This window comes from Oncorhynchus gorbuscha, linkage group LG16 (genome assembly GCF_021184085.1).
Source record: "Oncorhynchus gorbuscha isolate QuinsamMale2020 ecotype Even-year linkage group LG16, OgorEven_v1.0, whole genome shotgun sequence".
Lineage (NCBI taxonomy): Eukaryota > Metazoa > Chordata > Actinopteri > Salmoniformes > Salmonidae > Oncorhynchus > Oncorhynchus gorbuscha.
This window is the reverse complement of record NC_060188.1, coordinates 27,484,435-27,490,813: the sequence shown is the minus strand read 5'-3', so window position 1 is coordinate 27,490,813 and position 6,379 is coordinate 27,484,435. Positions and strand designations below refer to the sequence as shown.

Here is a 6,379-nt window from a genome sequence, read left to right as displayed (position 1 = left end):
TACCCGAGGTTGTAATCGCTGCCAAAGGTGCTTCAACAGAGTACTGAGTAAAAGGTCTGAATACTTATGTAAATGTGATATTTACTTTTTTTAAATACATTTGCAAACAAAAAAACATATATTTTTGCTTAGTCATTATAGGGTATTGTGTGTAGATTGATGAGAAGAAAAATCTATTGAATAAAATTTGAGAATAAGGCTGTATTGTAACAAAATCTGGAAAAAATCTAGGGGTCTGAATACTTTCCGAATGCACTGTGTGTTTGCTATGTTAATTCAACACGGGTATGCTAATGCTTTTGTTGTCGGCAGGATTCAAACTTGAGCGGGAAGACCCCAATGGATTTATATTCCATTTATTAGACATTTTCAGCAAAAGCAATTTACAGTCATACAAGCATACTTATGGGTGGTTCCGGGAATCGAACCCACGACCCTGACATTACAAGCTATCAAGAATCAAGGTAAGACCCAAATGCAGACTCTGTGAAGTAACAATGTTTACTGTAACCACCAGGACAGGCAACGACAGGTCAAGGCGAGCAGGGGTCGATAATCCGGAGTTGGGGCAAAGGTATAGGACGGCAGGCAGGCTCAGAAAGAGTTCAAGCGGGCAGGTACAGGACAGGCAAGGGTCACGAACCAGGAGGGCGAGGAGAAGACAGGCGCTGACCAGGAACAAACACTGGTAAGCTTGACGAAGAAAATGAACTGGCAACAGACAAACAGAAAACACAGGTATAAGTACCCAGGGGATAATAGGGGGGTGGGGACAAGCACAGACAGGTGAAACAGATCAGGGCATGACAACAAGCACCATGCTCTAACCACTGAGCTACAAAGGTCTTCTAGTCCATTGCCCTGTTTAATTAATCACCTTAACAACCTGATCACATCATTAATCATAAACCCTGACAGCCACTGAAGGGCCACTGAAGGGAACTGACACTCAATGGAAAGGAGGTCGGTGCCCTGGCCAAGTAGTGGTGATCTCCTAGGCTTGGCCTAAAACCAACAAACAACGATAACACCTCTGTCTGCTATGAGTTTAATAGGGGTTATAACACAGTGGTAGAGCAATTGACTGCAAATCATTTCCAAAATATTTGTGCATTATGTGTTTATAATATGGTGTTCTATCAGGCCCTGCAAAGTGTGGTATAACCGCAGTAAAGGCAGGAAAATCAATTGCAACCATCGATGGCCACCAGATTGTTGCCAGTTGATCTCTCATTAAACCATCAAAATGCTCTAAAATCGTCTGCACAGTTGATCTCAATTGCAGTGTTGTAGTACTCAAGACAGTTCTCAGACTCGAGTCCGGTCTCGAGACCCCATATTGAATGTCTTGGCGTCAGATACATTTTTACTCAGTCTTGACTAGGTCTCCGACAGTGAGGACTCCTAATTTCATCCGGAGACCAGCGGACACTTGCAGAGCAAAAAAAAACCTCATAATTATCAGCTTCTATTTAGTCAGTGCATAAAAGGCTTTGTCAGGTCAAATATATTACACTCCATTCTTAAAACATGAATATCTTATCACCTATTGAAATCTGGGATTCCTACTTCACTCGTAACATTAATGTCCTTCACTTTCATTGAAAAATATCTTCAAACCTTGTCAGAATTTCCTTGACTTGCTGGTAGGGAAGAGTGGGGGAAATTGTTGGAAAGTTGGCACTCACGATTAGTAAGGGGAGACAGGGGGAAATTATAGCAGTCTTTATATCTATTATAGACATGTTTGCACAGTGGTGAACCTATTGGACCTGGGCCTTCAGTGTGTGACAGGCTGGTGATGCTGAAAGGACAGCAACCAGTTGTGTAATGGAGGCCATAAGCAGGTATAGGCCCTAAAGCCACTTTTTCAGTGGGCATTGCCTATACTCACTTCTTAATGCCTTCTGTTGCATATCAATGTAGGCTTACCTGACAGAATGATATAATGCTGACTCCTATCATTTGTTTTGCTCATTTGAATTAAAGGGCGACTACACACTCCCAAAATATAATTTTTAGATTTTTCCCAGACCTCAAAAATGGTCTCTTGATGTGGTTTAAGCATTGTTGTGGACCTAGAAATATACATTTGAGTTGTTTTTATTTTATTTTAAAGAGTGGGATTTTGAGAGTGAAAATAGGAAAAATAGGAAAAATAGGAAAACATAGGATATGTCATACAGGGCGCTTTCCTTCACACAGGACCCACTTCTCCAGGCACCACTACACCACTGCATAGAGCCGATGGAAAGACAACAGTCCATTCACTCGGACAAAAGCCAGTAGATTCCAATCATAAGAATACAAAGACACAATCATTAGGCTATGCATTTCCTGATCAAAACATTTAACTATTACTTCCCATTGAAAAACTATATTCACGTTTAGCACAAAAAGTTACCGGTGATCTAAAGTTTAAATATAACAATGTTTCACAAACATAAGTTACTTTCAAAGAAATGGCTAATAGCCTACAACAAAAGCTAGTAAAAGCTAGTTTCCATAGGTTTTTGTAAAAACTTTCCCACCCATTACAATTTACAATGTGATTGGTTGATTCCAGTGTCACTCCAAAATGTTGCCCTAATAAAGTTGAATGTCAGATGCCTTCTATGAAGCTTCTCGTGGCCTAGCCAACGGCTAACTTAGCTAGCTAGATGTATCTCCTGAGAGACCGCCAAAGAAAAATACTGATTTGATATGTTTTTCTCTTCGGTGTTAACCCTTTCCTTTTGTAGTAGGATGGCCCTTGTGGGTATCTGTACATATGTATTACATGCGCATATTAGGCTAGTAAAACAGGCTGAAGTTAGAACCTCGTTGTCGTGTCTCCTTATTTTAGATAATACTACATGGTGTCAGAAGTGGTTTTAATAATCACATAAACGTGAAGGACTTACCAAGTAAATCATATATTCAGGCTGACAGACAGTATCAAAGCAAGGAGGGCACAGTGTTGAGATAAACAGTGAAGATCATCTTTGGGCTAGCTAATGAGCAAGGACTAAGTTACTACTAGCAACATGTTGGAAGAGGAAGAAACTGGCAGGATTTCAGGGTTTGCAACTTCAAGTTCAACGGGCTCTCACACAAACATGGACAGGCCAGTGGCTAGTGCTGACAGATTTCACATTAGCCCCACTGAGAATTTTGATTGTATGGACATTCAAAACTGGCCAAAATGGATCAGGCGCTTTGAAAGGTACAGAGAAGCTTCAGGCTTAAATGTGAAAAATGAAGCATTTCAGATTAATACACTGATTTACTCTATGGGCGATGAACCCGAGGATATATTAAATGCTTCACCGTTAACTGAGGAAGAGAAACTTAACTACAGTGCCGTTACTACAGTTTTGACACTCATTTCGTAGGGAGACAAAACATTATATTTGAGAGTACTAGGTTTAATGTGCGCAAACAGGAGCTTTATCACAGCTGTTCACAAGCTAGCGGATCACTGTCAGTTTGGCACACTCAGGGAAGAACTGTTCCAAGATCGGATTCTAATGGGAATAAGAAATGTATCACTTTCCGAAAAGCAACAGTTGGATTCCCGGCTTACCTTGTCCAAAGCTGTAAACCAGGTTAGGCCAGAGTGAGACGGTAAAAAAACAAACCGTGGGTGATACTGCGCAGCTGCAGGTCTATGCAGTGTGAAGAGTGTGAGGAAATACATGTGTTTTCACACCGTGTGCTAATGTAACCGTTTGCGTTGTGTGCGGTTGATTGGGACTATAGACGTGGAGTTTTAATGAAGCAGAATTCACTCTCTGCATCCTGCATCTGAGTCCAAAAGAAAAGTAAACATTTGTAGAGCACATTTGTTCAGCGAATCGTCGCCTCTTTCTACAACAGATGCACAACACAGGGGGACTGGGATCATTCGAGGAGCTCGCCATCGTTCACAAATACCTTAGCTAGCTATTAACCACATGTTGAATTCAGAATGTTGACATCACCCTAAAAAAGTACAATTACATCTTAAAAATACCATCCACTTATGAGTAACCTCTAAATATACAACATTATTCATGAACAAAAAACACTGAGTGTATGGCTTAAAAGAATCAAACTTTTCTGAAGACGACAGAAAAAGCGTGTCTCCCTCTCATAGTGCATCAAAATGATTTGAGCAGGAGCACGCAGAGCAAAACGTAAGTACACACTCCCCTACTCCCCGGAGGCAGGCACGCATAATAACAAATCAACATGACATAGTAATACACGAACCTGGTGCAATTCACACAGTAACAACTGTTACACTGAAGAAAAGGAGGAGAACGCAGAACAGAGACAGACATGGAGAAAGCAGATAGGACCAGCAGCCAGTTCAAGTGTTAGTCGCAAACGTAGGTAATCCCCTTTCCACAGCTGGAAAGATTGCCCAGAATAGTATGTGGAATGTAGGAAATGTCACAGGAGAGCACCCATTTCAGCTGTCTGTCAATCAAAGCACCAGGCCCCCGCCCAAGAGGTCGAGGTGGCGGTTCCCTCAGTCCATGACCACATGCGCCGTTGTCATCGCACCTTGAGGAGGGCCCTTCTCCGTGCCTCTGCCAGGACCCAGTCCCAAGCCAACTGTTGCCGTGCCTCAGCTCCAGTCTACACTCCAGGCCAAAAGGTATGGCTCTCGTCAAGGGACTTGCCCTTGAAGGAGGCTTCCAAGAATCCTTCTCCTCGATTCATTGGTCCCTTTTAGATTGATCGTGACGTTAACCCCTCTGCTGTGCACCTGAAACTCCAAGCCTCTCTCAAGATCCACCCTGCCTTCCATGTATCCCTGATGAAACCTGTCTCCTCCTGCAGCAGCTCCTCCACCCCCTCAGCTCATCGATGACCATCCTGCCTATACCGTCCGGTGGCTTCTGAACGTGCGCCGTCGGGGTCGTAGCTGGCAGTACCTGGTGGACTGGGAAGGATATGAGTCTGAGGAGCACTGCTGGGTGCCCCGCCGTCACATTCTGAACCCCTCCCATCTACGTGCATTCTGCACCTCACACCTAGATACACATGGTCGGGTGCCAGGCTTATCTCTCTGTCTCTCTCTCTGTCTGTCTCTCTGTCTGAGTCTCTGTCTTTGTCCCTGTCTCTGTCTCTGTCTCTGTCTCTGTCTCTGTCTCTGTCTCTCTCTCTCTCTCTCTCTCTCTCTCTCTCTCTCTCTCTCTCTCTCTCTCTCTCTCTCTCTCTCTCTCTCTCTCTCTCTCTCTCTCTCTCTCTCTCTCTCTCTCTCTCTCTCTCTCTCTCTCTGTGTGTGTGTGTGTGTGTGTGTGTGTGTGTGTGTGTGTGTGTGTGTGTGTGTGTGTGTGTGTGTGTGTGTGTGTGTGTGTGTGTGTGTGTGTGTGTGTGTGTGTGTGTGTGTGTGTGTGTGTGTGTGTGTGTGTGTGTGTGTGTGGGTGGAGACAGGTGCGCCTCTTGCTCCAGCCTCAGCCTCCGCACCTGTTTTCCTGCAACCCACCTAAGCTTCCCCTGGCCTGCACTCCATCTTCCCCCTGTGTTTCACTAAATACCATGGTTACCTAATCCCAGTCTCCTTGTCTGAGTCTGTTAGTTTCCCCGAGAAACTCTGCGTAACAGGTCTTCTTCTGTCAGAACTGGTTGCTTTGGGGTTTTCTGTCGTCAATGTTTCTGTGGGAAAAGTTTTTAATGGAGTGGGGTTTGCAAGCCCTACAGCATTTCTGGTTTTCGGAGATTTTGTTTGTCGTTGATCTGTTAGCACTTTATGTGGCCTGATAAAAGAGGACAATTAAATTGGGGTCTGATTCTGCACTGAATTGCGGCAACTACTTTTTAATGAGTCTCTACATGTACCTACATGTCACAACAGCAACCCTAACAAAAGCATTGACTTGCCAGAGTCCCGCTTTCAAGGAGCGGGACTCTAACTCAGAAGCTTATAAGAAATCCAGCTATGCCCACCAATGAAACATCAAACAGGCACAGCGTCAATACAGGACTAAGATCCAATCGTACTACACCGGCTCCGACGCTTGTCGGCTGTGGCAGGGCTTGCAAACTATTCCAGACTACAAAGGGAAGGACAGCCAAGAGCTGCCCAGTGACATGAGCCTACCAGACGAGCTAAATACCTTCTATGCTCGCTTCGAGGCAAGTAACACTGAAACATGCATGAGAGCATCAGATGTTCCGGACGACTGTGTGATCACACTCTCTGCGGCCGATGTGAGTAAGACCTTCAAAAAGGCAGCAGGGCCAGATGGATTACCAGGACGTGTACTCCAAGCATGTGCTGACCAACTGGCAAGTGTCTTCACTGACACTTTCAACCTCTCCCTCTCTGAGTCTGTAATACCAACATGTTTCAAGCAGACTACCATAGTCCCTGTGCCCAAGAACACTAAGGTAACCTGTCTAAACG

The 6,379-nt window shown here is 44.3% G+C and overlaps 1 long non-coding RNA gene across 1 annotated transcript; it reads right to left on the bottom strand.

Annotated features, from left to right (window-relative positions):
* Positions 1–340: 340 nt before the first annotated feature.
* On the bottom strand, positions 341–5,124 carry LOC124000452. The gene is made up of 2 exons (XR_006832621.1): positions 4,234–5,124; positions 341–711 (listed from the first exon to the last, which is right to left on the bottom strand). It is a non-coding gene; the product is annotated as an uncharacterized LOC124000452 (long non-coding RNA).
* Between the last annotated feature and the right edge of the window lie 1,255 nt (positions 5,125–6,379).